This window comes from Anser brachyrhynchus (genome assembly GCF_964034855.1).
Source record: "Anser brachyrhynchus genome assembly, contig: SCAFFOLD_43, whole genome shotgun sequence".
Lineage (NCBI taxonomy): Eukaryota > Metazoa > Chordata > Aves > Anseriformes > Anatidae > Anser > Anser brachyrhynchus.
In genome coordinates this window covers 1,360,039-1,376,859 of record NW_027663832.1, presented here as the reverse complement: position 1 = coordinate 1,376,859, position 16,821 = coordinate 1,360,039, and positions in this window count along the sequence as shown.

Here is a 16,821-nt window from a genome sequence, read left to right as displayed (position 1 = left end):
TGCACTCTCTGGACTCACTGCACTTAATCCCCAGTGGTGCCAGTGCACTCTCCGGAATCACTGCAGTGCATCCCCAGTGGTGCCAGTGCACTCTTTCGAGTCACTGCAGTGCATCCCCAGTGGTGCCAGTGCACTCTCTGGACTCACTGCACTGCATCCCCAGTGGTGCCAGTGCACTCTCTGGAATCACTGCAGTGCACCCCCACTGGTGCCAGTGCACTCTCTGGACTCACTGCACTGCATCCCCAGTGGTGCCAGGGCACTCTCTGGACTCACTGCACTGCATCCCCAAGGTGCCAGTGCACTCTCTGGACTCAACTGCACTGCATCCCCAGTGCTGCCAGTGCACTCTCTGCACTCACTGAACTGCATCCCAAGTGGTGCCAGTGCACTCTCTGGACTCACTGCACTGCATCCCAAGTGGTGCCAGTGCACTCTCTGGACTCACTGCACTTCATCCCCAGTGGTGCCAGTGCACTCTCTGGACTCACTGCATTGCATCCCCAGTGGTGCCAGTGCACTCTCTGGACTCACTGCACTGCATCCCCAGTGGTGTCACTGCACTCTCTGGACTCATTGCACTGCATCCCCAGTGGTGCCAGTGCACTCTTTCGAGTCACTGCAGTGCATCCCCAGTTGTGCCAGTGCACTCTCTGGACTCACTGCACTGCATCCCCAGTGGTGCCAGTGCACTCTCTGGAATCACTGCAGTGCATCCCCAGTGGTGCCAGTGCACTCTCTGGACTCATTGCACTGCATCCCCAGTGGTGCCAGAGCACTCTCTGGACTCACTGCACTGCATCCCCAGTGGTGCCACTGCACTCTCTGGACTCACTGCACTGCATCACCATTGGTGCCAGTGCACTCTCCGGACTCACTGCAGTGCATCCCCAGTGGTGCCAGTGCACTCTTTTGAGTCACTGCAGTGCATCCCCAGTGGTGCCAGTGCACTCTCTGGACTCACTGCAGTGCATCCCCAGTGGTGCCAGTGCACTCTCTGGACTCACTGCAGTGCATCCCCAGTGGTGCCAGTGCACTCTCTGGACTCACTGCACTGCATCCCCAGTGGTGCCAGTGCACTCTCTGGAGTCGCAGCACTGCATCAACAGTGGTGCCTCTGCACTCTCTGGAGTCACTGCACTGCATCCCCAGTGCTGCCAGTGCACTCTCTGGACTCACTGCAGTGCATCGCCAGTGGTGCCAGTGCACTCTCTGGACACACTGCACTGCATCACCAGTGGTGCCAGTGCACTCTCTGCACTCACTGCACTGCATTACCAGTGGTGCCAGTGCGCTCTCTGGAGACACTGCAGTGCATCTCCTCTGGTGCCAGTGCACTCTCTGGACTCACTGCAGTGCATCCCCAGTGGTGCCAGTGTACTCTCTGGACTCACGGCACTGCATCCCCAGTGGTGCCAGTGCAGTCTCTGGAGTCACTGTAGTGCATCCCCAGTGTTGCCAGGGCACTCTCTGTACTCACTGCAGTGCATCCCCAGTGGTGCCAGTGCACTCTCTGGACTCACTGCACTGCATCCCCAGTGGTGCCAGTGCACTCTCTGGACTCACTGCACTGCAGCCCCTGAGGAGCCAGTGCACTCTCTGGACTCACTGCAGTGCATCCCCAGTGGTGCCAGTGCACTCTCTGGACTCACTGCAGTGCATCCCTAGTGGTGCCAGTGCACTCTCTGGACTCACTGAAGTGCATCCCCAGTGGTGCCAGTGCACTCTCTGGACTCACTGCACTGCATCTCCAGTGGTGCCATTGCACTCTCTGGACTCACTGCACTGCATTCCCAGTGGTGCCAGTGCACTCTCTGGACTCACTGCAGTGCATCCCCAGTGGTGCCAGTGCACTCTCTGGACTCACTGCACTGCATTACCAGTGGTGCCAGTGCGCTCTCTGGAGACACTGCAGTGCATCTCCTCTGGTGCCAGTGCACTCTCTGGACTCACTGCAGTGCATCCCCAGTGGTGCCAGTGTACTCTCTGGAATCACGACACTGCATCCCCAGTGGTGCCAGTGCAGTCTCTGGAGTCACTGTAGTGCATCCCCAGTGTTGCCAGTGCACTCTCTGGACTCACTGCACTGCATCCCCAGTGGTGCCAGTGCACTCTCTGGACTCACTGCAGTGAATCCCCTGTGGTGCCAGTGCACTCTCTGGACTCACTGCACTGCATCCCCAGTGGTGCCAGTGCACTCTCTGGACTCACTGCAGTGCAGCCCCTGAGGTGCCAGTGCACTCTCTGGACTCACTGCAGTGCATCCCCAGTGGTGCCAGTGCACTCTCTGGACTCACTGCAGTGCATCCCCAGTGGTGCCAGTGCACTCTCTGGACTCACTGCACTAAAGGCCCAGTGGTGCCAGAGCACTCTCTGGACTAATTGCACTGCATCCCCAGTGGTGCCAGGGCACTCTCGGACTCACTGCAGTGCATCCGCAGTGGTGCCACTGCACTCTTTCGAGTCACTGCACTGCATCCCCAAGGTGCCAGTGCACTTTCTGGACTCACTGCAGTGCATCCCCAAGGTGCCAGTGCACTCTCTGGACTCACTGCACTGCATCCCCACTGGTGCCACTGCACTGTCTGGACTCACTGCAGTGCAGCCCCTGAGGTGCCAGTGCCCTCTTTGTACTCACTGCAGTGCACATCCAGTGGTGCCAGTGCACTCTCTGGACTCACTGCACTGCATCCCCAGTGGTGCCAGTGCACTCTCTGGACTCACTGCACTGCATCCCCAGTGGAGCCAGTGCACTCTCTGGACTAACTGCATTGCATCCCCAGTGGTGCCAGTGCACTCTCTGGAATCACTGCAGTGCATCCCCTGTGGTGCCATTGCACTCTCTGGACTCACTGCAGTGCATCCCCAGTGGTGCCAGTGCACTCTCTGGACACACTGCACTGCATCACCAGTGGTGCCAGTGCACTCTCTGGACTCACTGCACTTCATCCCCAGTGGTGCCAGTGCACTCTCTGGACTCACTGCAGTGCATCCCCAGTGGTGCCAGTGCACTCTGGACTCACTGCAGTGCATCCCTAGTGTTGCCAGTGCACTCTCTGGACTCACTGAACTGCATCCCCAGTGGTGCCAGTGCACTCTCTGGACTCACTGCACTGCATCCCCAGTGGAGCCAGTGCACTCTCTGGACTAACTGCATCGCATCACCAGTGGTGCCAGTGCACTCTCTGGACTAACTGCATTGCATCCCCACTGGTGCCAGGGCACTCTCCGGACTCACTGCAGTGCATCCGCAGTGGTGCCACTGCACTCTTTCGAGTCACTGCACTGCATCCCCAGTGGTGCCAGTGCAGTCTCTGGAGTCACTGTAGTGCATCCCCAGTGTTGCCAGTGCACTCTCTGGACTCACTGCAGTGCATCCCCAGTGGTGCCAGTGCACTCTCTGGACCCACTGCACTAAAGCCCCAGTGGAGCCAGAGCACTCTCTGGACTAATTGCACTGCATCCCCAGTGGTGCCAGGGCACTCTCTGTACTCACTGCAGTGCATCCGCAGTGGTGCCACTGCACTCTTTCGAGTCACTGCACTGCATACCCAAGGTGCCAGTGCACTCTCTGGACTCACTGCACTGCATCCCCACTGGTGCCTCTGCACTGTCTGGACTCACTTCAGTGCAGCCCCTGAGGTGCCAGTGCCCTCTTTGTACTCACTGCAGTGCATCTCCAGTGGTGCCAGTGCACTCTCTGGACTCACTGCAGTGCATCCCCACTGGTGCCAGTGCACTCTCTGGACACACTGCACTGCATCCCCAGTGGTGCCAGTGCACTCTCTGGAATCACTGCAGTGCATCCCCAGTGGTGCCATTGCACTCTCTGGACTCACTGCAGTGCATCCCCACTGGAGCCAGTGCACTCTCTGGACTAACTGCATTGCATCCCCAGTGGTGCCAGTGCACTCTCTGGGCTCACTGCAGTGCATACCCAGTGGTGCTAGGGCACTCTCCGGACTCACTGCAGTGCATCAGCAGTGATGCCAGTGCACTATTTCGAGTCACTGCACTGCATCCCCAAGGTGCTAGTGCACTTTCTGGACTCACTGCAGTGCATCCCCAAGGTGCCAGTGCACTCTCTGGACTCACTGCACTGCATCCCCAGTGTTGCCAGTGCACTCTCTGGACTCACTGCGGAGCATCCCCAGTGTGCCAGTGCACTCTCTGGACTCACTGCATTGCATCCCCAGTGGTGCCAGTGCACTCTCTGTAGTCACTGCGCTGCATCCCCAGTGGTGACAGTGCACTCCCTGGACTCACTGCAGTGCATCTCCAGTGGTGCCAGTGCACTCTCTGGACTCACTGCAGTGCATCCCCACTGGTGCCAGTGCACTCTCTGGACACACTGCACTGCATCCCCAGTGGTGCCAGTGCACTCTCTGGAATCACTGCAGTGCATCACATGTGGTGCCAATGCACTCTCTGGACTCACTGCAGTGCATCCCCAGTGGTGCCAGTGCACTCTCTGGGCTCACTGCAGTGCATACCCAGTGGTGCTAGGGCACTCTCCGGACTCACTGCAGTGCATCAGCAGTGATGCCAGTGCACTATTTCGAGTCACTGCACTGCATCCCCAAGGTGCTAGTGCACTTTCTGGACTCACTGCAGTGCATCCCCAAGGTGCCAGTGCACTCTCTGGACTCACTGCACTGCATCCCCAGTGGTGCCAGTGCACAATCTGCAGTCACTGCAGTGTATCCCCAGTGGTGCCAGTGCACTCTCTGGGCTCACTGCAGTGCATACCCAGTGGTGCTAGGGCACTCTCCGGACTCACTGCAGTGCATCAGCAGTGATGCCAGTGCACTATTTCGAGTCACTGCACTGCATCCCCAAGGTGCTAGTGCACTTTCTGGACTCACTGCAGTGCATCCCCAAGGTGCCAGTGCACTTTCTGGACTCACTGCACTGCATCCCCAGTGGTGCCAGTGCGCTCTCTGGAGACACTGCAGTGCATCCCCAGTGATGCCAGTATACTCTCTGGACTCACGGCACTGCATCACCTGTGGTGCCAGTGCAGTCTCTGGTGTCACTGCACTGCATCCCCAGTGGTGCCAGTGTAGTCTCTGGACTCACTGAACTGCATCCCCAGTGGTGCCAGTGCACTCTCTGGACTCACTGCACTGCATCCCCAGTGGTGCCAGTGCACTCTCTGGACTCACTGCAGTGCATCCCCAGTGGTGCCAGGGCACTCTCTGCAGACAATGCAGTGCATCCCCAAAGGTGACAGTGCACTCTCTGGCTTCACTGTACTGTTCGAGCCGCGGCAGCCGCTCCAGCCGCGTTAGCCCCTCCAGCCTCGGCAACCGCTCCATCCGCGGCATACGCGGCAGCCGCTCCAGCCTCTCCAGCCGCGGCAGCCGCACCAACCGCGGTAGCCGCTCCAGCCGCGGCAGCCGCTCCACTCGGTAGCGGCTTTCGCGGCTGCCGCGGCTGGAGCGGCTGCCGCGGCTGGAGCGGCTGCGGCGGCTGGAGCGTCTAGAGCGTCTGCCGCGGCTGGAGGGGCTACCGCGGCTGGAGCGGCTGAGGCGGCTGGAGCGGATGCCGCGGTTGGAGCAGTGCAGTGAGTCCACAGAGTGCACTGGCACCACCAGGGATTCAGATACATTCTCACTGCAGTGAGATCCCCAGTAGTGCCAGTGCACTCTCTGGACTCACTGCACTGCATCCCCAGTGGTGCCAGTGCACTCTCTGGACTCACTGCACTGCATCGCCAGTGGTGCCAGTGCGCTCTCTGGACTCACTGCACTGCATCCCAAGTGGTGCCAGTGCACAATCAGGACTCACTGCAGTGCAACACCAGTGGTGCCAGTGTACTCTCTGGACTCACTGCACTGCAACCCCAGTGGTGCCTGTGCAGTCTCTGGACTCAGTACATTGCATCCCCAGTGGAGCAAGTGCAATCTCTGCACTCAGTGCAGTGCATCTCCAGTGGTGCCAGTGCACTCTCTGGACCCACTGCAGTACACCCCCAGTGGTGCCAGTGCACTCTCTGGACTCACTGCAATGCATCCACATTGGTGCCAGTGCACTCTCTGGACTCACTGCACTGCATCCCCAGTGGTGCCAGTGCGCTCTCTGGAGACACTGCAGTGCATCCCCAGTGATGCCAGTATACTCTCTGGACTCACGGCACTGCATCACCTGTGGTGCCAGTGCAGTCTCTGGTGTCACTGCACTGCATCCCCAGTGGTGCCAGTGTAGTCTCTGGACTCACTGCACTGCATCCCCAGTGGTGCCAGTGCACTCTCTGAACTCACTGCACTGCATCCCCAGTGGTGCCAGTGCACTCTCTGGACTCACTGCAGTGCATCCCCAGTGGTGCCAGGGCACTCTCTGCAGACAATGCAGTGCATCCCCAAAGGTGACAGTGCACTCTCTGGCTTCACTGTACTGTTCGAGCCTCGGCAACCGCTCCAGCCGCGGCATACGCGTCAGCCGCTCCAGCCGCGGAGCCGCACCAACCGCGGTAGCCGCTCCAGCCGCGGCAGCCGCTCCACTCGGTAGCGGCTTTCGCGGCTGCCGCGGCTGGAGCGGCTGCCGCGGCTGGAGCGGCTGCGGCGGCTGGAGCGTCTAGAGCGTCTGCCGCGGCTGGAGGGGCTACCGCGGCTGGAGCGGCTGAGGCGGCTGGAGCGGATGCCGCGGTTGGAGCAGTGCAGTGAGTCCACAGAGTGCACTGGCACCACCAGGGATTCAGATACATTCTCACTGCAGTGAGATCCCCAGTAGTGCCAGTGCACTCTCTGGACTCACTGCACTGCATCCCCATTGCTGACAGTGCCGTCTCTGGACTCAGTGCACTGCATCCCCAGTGGTGCCAGTTCACTCTCTGGACTCACTGCACTGCATCCCCATTGCTGACAGTGCCCTCTCTGGACTCAGTGCACAGCATCCCCAGTGGTGCCAGTGCACTCTCTGCACTCACTGCACTGCATCCCCAGTGGTGCCATCTCACTCTCTGGACTCACTGCAGTGCATCCCAATGGTGCCAGTGCACTCTCTGGACTAACTGAACTGCATCCCCAGTGGTGCCAGTGCACTCTCTGGACTCACTGCAGTGCATCCCAATGGTGCCAGTGCACTCTCTGCACTCACTGCATTGCATCCCCAGTGGTGCCAGTGCACTCTCTGGAATCACTGCAGTGCATCCCCAGTGGTGCCAGTGCACTCTCTGGAGTCACTGCAGTGTATCCCCAGTGGTGCCAGTGCACTCTCTGGACTCACTGAACTGCATCCCCAGTGGTGCCAGAGCACTCTCTGGACTCACTGCATTGCATCCCCAGTGCTGCCAGTGCACTCTCTGGACTCACTGCACTGCATCGCCAGTGGTGCCAGTGCCCTCTCTGGACTCACTGCACTGCATCACCAGTGGTGCCAGTGCACTCTCTGGACTCAGTGCACTGCATCCCCAGTGGTGCCAGTGCACTCTCTGGACTCACTGCAGTGCATCACCAGTGGTGCCAGTGCACACTCTGGACTCACTGCAGTGCGTCCCAAGTGGTGCCAGTGCACTCTCTGGACTCACTGCACTGCATCCCCAGTGGTGCCAGAGCACTCTCCGGAATCACTGCAGTGCATCCCCAGTGGTGCCAGTGCACTCTCTGGACTCACTGCAGTGCATCCCCAGTGGTGCCAGTGCACTCTCTGGACTCACGACAGTGCATCCCCAGTAGTGCCTGTGAAGTCTCTGGACTCACTGCAGTGCATCCCCAGTGGTGCCAGTGTAATCTCTGGGCTCACTGCAGTGCACCCCCACTGGTGCCAGTGCACTCTCTGGACTCACTGCACTGCATCCCCACTGGTGCCAGTGCACTCTCTGGACTCACCGCACTGCATCCCCAAGGTGCCAGTGCACTCTCTGGACTCAACTGCACTGCATCCCCAGTGCTGCCAGTGCACTCTCTGCACTCACTGAACTCCATCCCCAGTGGTGCCAGTGCACTCTTTCGAGTCACTGCAGTGCATCCCCAGTGGTGCCAGTGCACTCTCTGGACTCACTGCACTGCATCCCCAGTGGTGCCAGTGCACTCTCTGGAATCACTGCAGTGCACCCCCACTGGTGCCAGTGCACTCTCTGGACTCACTGCACTGCATCCCCAGTGGTGCCAGGGCACTCTCTGGACTCACTGCACTGCATCCCCAAGGTGCCAGTGCACTCTCTGGACTCAACTGCACTGCATCCCCAGTGCTGCCAGTGCACTCTCTGCACTCACTGAACTGCATCCCAAGTGGTGCCAGTGCACTCTCTGGACTCACTGCACTGCATCCCAAGTGGTGCCAGTGCACTCTCTGGACTCACTGCACTTCATCCCCAGTGGTGCCAGTGCACTCTCTGGACTCACTGCATTGCATCCCCAGTGGTGCCAGTGCACTCTCTGGACTCACTGCACTGCATACCCAGTGGTGTCACTGCACTCTCTGGACTCACTGCACTGCATCACCATTGGTGCCAGGGCACTCTCTGGACTCACTGCACTGCATCCCCAGTGGTGCCAGTGCACTCTTTCGAGTCACTGCAGTGCATCCCCAGTGGTGCCAGTGCACTCTCTGGACTCACTGCACTGCATCCCCAGTGGTGCCAGTGCACTCTCTGGAATCACTGCAGTGCATCCCCAGTGGTGCCAGAGCACTCTCTGGACTAATTGCACTGCATCCCCAGTGGTGCCAGGGCACTCTCCGGACTCACTGCAGTGCATCCGCAGTGGTGCCACTGCACTCTTTCGAGTCACTGCACTGCATACCCAAGGTGCCAGTGCACTCTCTGGACTCACTGCACTGCATCCCCACTGGTGCCTCTGCACTGTCTGGACTCACTGCAGTGCAGCCCCTGAGGTGCCAGTGCCCTCTTTGTACTCACTGCAGTGCATCTCCAGTGGTGCCAGTGCACTCTCTGGACTCACTGCAGTGCATCCCCACTGGTGCCAGTGCACTCTCTGGACACACTGCACTGCATCCCCAGTGGTGCCAGTGCACTCTCTGGAATCACTGCAGTGCATCCCATGTGGTGCCAGTGCACTCTCTGGACTCAGTGCACTGCATCCCCATTGCTGACAGTGCCGTCTCTGGACTCAGTGCACTGCATCCCCAGTGGTGCCAGTTCACTCTCTGGACTCACTGCAGTGCATCCCCAAAAGTGCCAGTGCACTCTCTGGACTCACTGCACTGCATCCCCATTGCTGACAGTGCCCTCTCTGGACTCAGTGCACTGCATCCCCAGTGGTGCCAGTGCACTCTCTGCACTCACTGCACTGCATCCCCAGTGGTGCCATCTCACTCTCTGGACTCACTGCAGTGCATCCCAATGGTGCCAGTGCACTCTCTGGACTCAGTGCACTGCATCCCCAGTGGTGCCAGTGCACTCTCTGGACTCACTGAAGTGCATTCCCTGTGGAGCCAGTGCTCTCTGTGGACTCACTGCACTGCATCCCCAGTGGTGCCAGTGCACTCTCTGGACTCACTGCACTGCATCCCCAAGGTGCCAGTGCACTCTCTGGACTCACTGCAGTGCATCCCCAGTGGTGCCAGTGCACTCTCTGGAGTCACTGCACTGCATCCCCAAGGTGCCAGTGCACTCTCTGGACTCACTGCACTGCATCCCCAGTGGTGCCAGTGCACTCTCTGGACTCACTGACTTGCATCCCCAGTGGTGCCATTGCACTCTCTGGACTCACTGCACTGCATTCCCAGTGGTGCCAGTGCACTCACTGGACTCACTGCAGTGCATCACAGGTGGTGCCAGTGCACTCTCTGGACTCACTGTACTGCATCACAGGTGGTGCCAGTGCACTCTCTGGACTCACGGCACTGCATCCCCAGTGGTGCCAGTGCACTCTCTGGACTCACTGCACTGCATCCCTGTGGTGCCAGTGCACTCTCTGGACTCACTGCACTGCATCCCCAGTGGTGCCAGTGCACTCTCTGGACTCACTGCACTGCATCGCCAGTGGTGCCAGTGCGCTCTCTGGACTCACTGCACTGCATCCCAAGTGGTGCCAGTGCACTCTCTGGACCCACTGCAGTGCATCCCCAGTGGTGCCAGTGCACTCTCTGGACCCACTGCAGTGCATCCCCACTGGTGCCAGTGCACTCTCTGGACTCACTGCAGTGCATCCCCAGTGGTGCCAGTGCACTCTCTGGACTCACTGCACTGCAACCCCAGTGGTGCCTGTGCAGTCTCTGGACTCAGTACATTGCATCCCCAGTGGTGCAAGTGCAGTCTCTGCACTCAGTGCAGTGCATCTCCAGTGGTGCCAGTGCACTCTCTGGACCCACTGCAGTACACCCCCAGTGGTGCCAGTGCACTCTCTGGACTCACTGCAATGCATCCACATTGATGCCAGTGCACTCTCTGGACTCACTGCACTGCATCCCCAGTGGTGCCAGTGCGCTCTCTGGAGACACTGCAGTGCATCCCCAGTGATGCCAGTATACTCTCTGGACTCACGGCACTGCATCACCTGTGGTGCCAGTGCAGTCTCTGGTGTCACTGCACTGCATCATCAGTGGTGCCAGTGTAGTCTCTGGACTCACTGAACTGCATCCCCAGTGGTGCCAGTGCACTCTCTGGACTCACTGCACTGCATCCCCAGTGGTGCCAGTGCACTCTCTGGACTCACTGCAGTGCATCCCCAGTGGTGCCAGGGCACTCTCTGCAGACAATGCAGTGCATCCCCAAAGGTGACAGTGCACTCTCTGGCTTCACTGTACTGTTCGAGCCGCGGCAGCCGCTCCAGCCGCGTTAGCCCCTCCAGCCTCGGCAACCGCTCCATCCGCGGCATACGCGTCAGCCGCTCCAGCCGCGGAGCCGCACCAACCGCGGTTGTCGCTCCAGCCGCGGCAGCCGCTCCACTCGGTAGCGGCTTTCGCGGCTGCCGCGGCTGGAGCGGCTGCCGCGGCTGGAGCGGCTGCGGCGGCTGGAGCGTCTAGAGCGTCTGCCGCGGCTGGAGGGGCTACCGCGGCTGGAGCGGCTGAGGCGGCTGGAGCGGATGCCGCGGTTGGAGCAGTGCAGTGAGTCCACAGAGTGCACTGGCACCACCAGGGATTCAGATACATTCTCACTGCAGTGAGATCCCCAGTAGTGCCAGTGCACTCTCTGGACTCACTGCACTGCATCCCCATTGCTGACAGTGCCGTCTCTGGACTCAGTGCACTGCATCCCCAGTGGTGCCAGTTCACTCTCTGGACTCACTGCAGTGCATCCCCAAAAGTGCCAGTGCACTCTCTGGACTCACTGCAGTGCATCCCCAGTGGTGCCATCTCACTCTCTGGACTCACTGCAGTGCATCCCAATGGTGCCAGTGCACTCTCTGGACTCACTGAACTGCATCCCCAGTGGTGCCAGTGCACTCTCTGGACTCACTGAAGTGCATCCCCAGTGGAGCCAGTGCTCTCTGTGGACTCACTGCACTGCATCCCCAGTGGTGCCAGTGCACTCTCTGGACTCACTGCACTGCATCCCCAAGGTGCCAGTGCACTCTCTGGACTCACTGCACTGCATCCCCAGTGGTGCCAGTGCACTCTCTGAACTCACTGCAGTGCATCCCCAGTGGTGCCACTGCACTCTCTGGACTCACTGCAGTGCATCCCCAGTGGCGCCAGTGCACTCTCTGGACTCACTGCACTGCATCCCAGTGGTGCCAGTGCACTCTCTGGACTCACTGCAGTGCATCCCCAGTGGTGCCAGTGCACTCTCTGGACTAACTGCACTGCATCCCAGTGGTGCCAGTGCACTCTCTGGACTCACTGCAGTGCATCCCCAGTGGCGCCATTGCACTCTCTGGACTCACTGCACTGCATCCCAGTGGTGCCAGTGCACTCTCTGGACTCAATGCACTCCATCCCCAGTGGGGCCACTGCACTCTCTGGACTCACTGCACTGCATCCCCAGTGGTGCCAGTGCACTCTCTGGACTCACTGCACTGCATCCCCAAGGTGCCAGTGCACTCTCTGGACTCACTGCAGTGCATCCCCAGTGGTGCCAGGGCACTCTCTGCAGACAATGCAGGGCATCCCCAAAGGTGACAGTGCACTCTCTGGACTCACTGTACTGCTCGAGCCGCGGCAACCGCTCCAGCCGCGGTAGCCACTCCAGCCTCGGCAGCCGCTCCAGCCGCTCCAGCCGCGGCAGCCGCGGCAGCCGGTCCAGCCGCGGTAGCCGCTCCATCCGCGGCATACGCGGCAGACGCTCCAGCCGCTCCAGCCGCGGCAGCCGCTCCAACCGCGGCAGGCGCTCCAGCCGCGGCAGCCGCTCCAGCCGCGGCAGCCGCTCCAGCCACGGCAGACGCGGCAGCCGCTCCAGCCGTGGCAGCCGCTGCACTCGGTAGCGGCTTTAGCGGCTGCCGCGGCTGGAGCGGCTGCCGCGGCTGCCGAGGCTGGAGCGGCTGCCGCGGCTGGAGCGACTGCGGCGGCTGGAGCGGATGCCGCGGCTGGAGCAGTGCAGTGAGTCCAGAGAGTCAACTGGCACCACTGGGGATGCAGTACAGTGAGTCCAGAGAGTGCACTGGCACCACTGGGGATGCTGTGCACTGAGTCCAGAGAGGGCACTGTCAGCAATGGGGATGCAGTGCAGTGAGTCCAGAGAGTGCACTGACACCACTGGGGATGCAGTGCAGTGAGACCAGAGACTTCACAGGCACCACTGGGGATGCAGTGCAGTGAGTCCAGAGAGTGCACTGGCACCACTGGGGATGCAGTGCACTGAGTCCAGAGAGGGCACTGTCAGCAATGGGGATGCAGTGCAGTGAGTCCAGAGAGTGCACTGACACCACTGGGGATGCAGTGCAGTGAGACCAGAGACTTCACAGGCACCACTGGGGATGCAGTGCAGTGAGTCCAGAGAGTGCACTGGCACCACTGGGGATGCAGTGCAGTGAGTGCAGAGAGTGCACTGGCACAAAAGGGAATGCACTGCAGTGAGTCCAGAGAGTGCACTGGCACCACTGGGGATGCAGTGCAGTGAGTCCAGAGAGTGCACTGGCACCACTGGGGATGCACTGCAGTGAGTCCAGAGAGTGCACTGGCACCACTGGGGATGCAGTCCACTGAGTCCAGAGAGTACACTGGCACCACTGGGGATGCAGTGCAGTGAGTCCAGAGAGTGCACTGTCAGCACTGGGGATGCAGTGCAGTGAGTCCAGAGAGTGCACTGGCACCAACTGGAGCTGCACTGCTGTGAGTCCTGAGATTGCACTGGCACCACTGGGGATGCAGTACAGTTAGTCCAGAGAGTGCACTGGCACCACTGGGGATTCAGTTCAGTGAGTCCAGAGAGTGAACTGGCACCACTGGGGATGTAGTGCAGTGAGTCCAGAGAGTGCACTGGCACCTCTGGGGATGCACCCCGGTGACTCCAGAGAGTGCACTGGCACCACTGGGGATGCACCACGGCAAGTCCAGAGAGTGCACTGTCACCACTGGGGATGCAGTGCAGTGAGTCCATAGAGTGCACTGGCACCAATGGGGATGAAGTGCAGTGAGTCCAGAGAGTGCACTGGCACCACTGGGGATGCAGTGCAGTGAGTCCAGAGAGTGCACTGGTACCACTGGGGATGCAGTGCAGTGAGTCCAGAGAGTGCACTGGTACGATTGGGGATGCACTGCAGTGAGTCCAGAGAGTGCACTGGCACCACTGGGTATGCACTGCAGTGAGTCCAGAGAGTGCACTGGCACCACTGGGGATGCAATGCAGTGAGTCCAGAGAGTGCACTGGCACCACTGGGGATGCACTGCAGTGAGTCCAGGGAGTGCACAGGCACCACTGGGGATGCAGTACAGTTAGTCCAGAGAGTGCACTGGCACCACTGGGGATTCAGTTCAGTGAGTCCAGAGAGTGAACTGGCACCACTGGGGATGTAGTGCAGTGAGTCCAGAGAGTGCACTGGCACCTCTGGGGATGCACCCCGGTGACTCCAGAGAGTGCACTGGCACCACTGGGGATGCAGTGCAGTGAGTCCAGAGAGTGCACTGGCACCAATGGGGATGAAGTGCAGTGAGTCCAGAGAGTGCACTGGCACCACTGGGGATGCAGTGCAGTGAGTCCAGAGAGTGCACTGGTACCACAGGGGATGCAGTGCAGTGAGTCCAGAGAGTGCACTGGTACGATTGGGGATGCACTGCAGTGAGTCCAGAGAGTGCACTGGCACCACTGGGTATGCACTGCAGTGAGTCCAGAGAGTGCACTGGCACCACTGGGGATGCAATGCAGTGAGTCCAGAGAGTGCACTGGCACCACTGGGGATGCACTGCAGTGAGTCCAGGGAGTGCACTGGCACCACTGGGGATGCACTGCAGTGAGTCCAGAGAGTGCACTGGCACCACTGGGGATGCACTGCAGTGAGTCCAGAGAGTGCACTGGCACCACTGGGGATGCACTGCAGTGAGTCCAGAGTGTGCACTGGCACCACTGGGGATGCACTGCAGTGAGTCCAGAGAGTGCACTGGCACCACTGGGGATGCACTGCCGTGAGTGCAGAGAGTGCACTGGCAACACTGGGGATGCAGTGCAGTGAGTAAAGAGAGTGCACTGGCACCACTGGGGATGCACTGCAGTGAGTCCAGAGAGTGCAGTGGCACCACTGGGGATGCAGTCCACTGAGTCCAGAGAGTACACTGGCACCACTGGGGATGCAGTGCAGTGAGTCCAGAGAGTGCACTGTCAGCACTGGGGATGCAGTGCAGTGAGTCCAGAGAGTGCACTGGCACCAACTGGAGCTGCACTGCTGTGAGTCCTGAGATTGCACTGGCACCACTGGGGATGCACTGCTGTGAGTCCTGAGATTGCACTGGCACCACTGGGGATGCACTGCAGTGAGTCCAGAGAGTGCACTGGACCACTGGGGATGCAGTGCAGTGAGTCCAGAGAGTGCACTGGCACCACTGGGGATGCACTGCCGTGAGTCCAGAGAGTGCACTGGCACCACTGGGGATGCAGTGCAGTGAGTCCAGAGAGTGCACTGGCACCAACTGGAGCTGCACTGCTGTGAGTCCTGAGATTGCACTGGCACCACTGGGGATGCACTGCATTGAGTCCAGAGAGTGCACTGGCACCACTGGGGATGCACTGCAGTGAGTCCAGAGAGTGCACTGGCACAACTGGGGATGCAGTGCAGTGAGTCCAGAGAGTGCACTGGCACCACTGGGGATGCACTGCCGTGAGTCCAGAGAGTGCACTGGCACCACTGGGGATGCAGTGCAGTGAGTCCAGAGAGTGCACTGGCACCACTGGGGATGCAGTGCAGTGAGTCCAGAGAGTGCACTGGCACCACTGGGGATGCAGTGCAGTGAGTACAGAGAGTGCACTGGCACCACTGGGGATGCACTGCCGTGAGTCCAGAGAGTGCACTGGCACCATTGGGGATGCAGTGCAGTGAGTCCAGAGAGTGCACTGGCACCACTGTTGATGCAGTGCAGTGAGTGCAGAGAGTGCACTGGCAACACTGGGGATGCAGTGCAGTGAGTAAAGAGAGTGCACTGGCACCACTGGGGATGCAGTGCAGTGAGTCCAGAGAGTGCAGTGGCACCACTGGGGATGCACTGCAGTGAGTCCAGAGAGTGCACTGGCACCACTGGGGATGCACCCCGGTGAGTCCAGAGAGTGCAGTGGCACCACTGGGGATGCACCCCGGCAAGTCCATAGAGTGCACTGTCACCACTGGGGTTGCAGTGCAGTGAGTCCAGAGAGTGCACTGGCACCACTGGGGATGCACATCGGTGAGTCCAGAGAGTGCACTGGCACCACTGGGGATGCACATCGGTGAGTCCAGAGAGTGCACTGGGATCACAGGGGAAGCAGTGCAGTGAGTGCAGAGAGTGCACTGGCACCACTGGCGATGCAGTGCAGTGAGTCCAGAGAGTGCACTGGCACCACTGGAGATGCAGTGCAGTGAGTCCAGAGAGTGCAGTGGCACCACTGGGGATGCAGTGCAGTGAGTCCAAAGAGTGCACTGGCACCACTGGGGATGCACTGCAGTGAGTCCAGAGAGTGCACTGGCACCATTGGGGATGCAGTGCAGTGAGTCCAGAGAGTACAGTGGCACAACAGGGGATGCAGTGCAGTGAGTCCAGAGAGTGCACTGGCACCACTGGGGATGCACTGCAGTGAGTCCAGAGAGTGTACTGGCACCACTGGGGATGTAGTGCAGTGAGTCCAGAGAGGTCACTGGCACCACTGGGGATGCAGTGCAGTGAGTCCAGAGAGTGCACTGGCATCACTGGGGATGCAGTGCGGTGAGTCCAGAGTGCACTGGCACCACTGGGGATGCAGTGCAGTGAGTCAAGAGAGGTCACTGGCACCACTGGGGATGCACCCCGGTGAGTCCAGAGAGTGCACTGGCACCACTGGGGATGCACCCTGGCAAGTCCAGAGAGTGCACTGTCACCACGGGGGATGCACCTCGGTGAGTCCAGAGAGTGCACTGGCACCACTGGGGATGCACTGCAGTGAGTCCAGAGAGTGCACTGGCACCAGTGGGGATGCAGTGCAATGAGTCCAGAGAGTGCACTGGCACCACTGGGGATGCAGTGCAGTGAGACCACAGATTGCAGTGGCACCACTGGGAATGGAGTGCAGTGAGTCCAGAGAGTGCACTGGCACCACTGGGGATGCACTCGGGTGAGTCCAGAGAGTGCAATGGTACCACTGGGGATGCACCCCGGCAAGTCCAGAGAGTGCACTCTCTGGACTCACTGACGTGCATCCCCAGTGGTGCCATTGCACTCTCTGGACTCACTGCACTGCATTCCCAGTGGTGCCATTGCACTCCCTGGACTCACTGCAGTGCATCCCCAGTGGTGCCAGTGCACTCACTGGACTCACTGTAC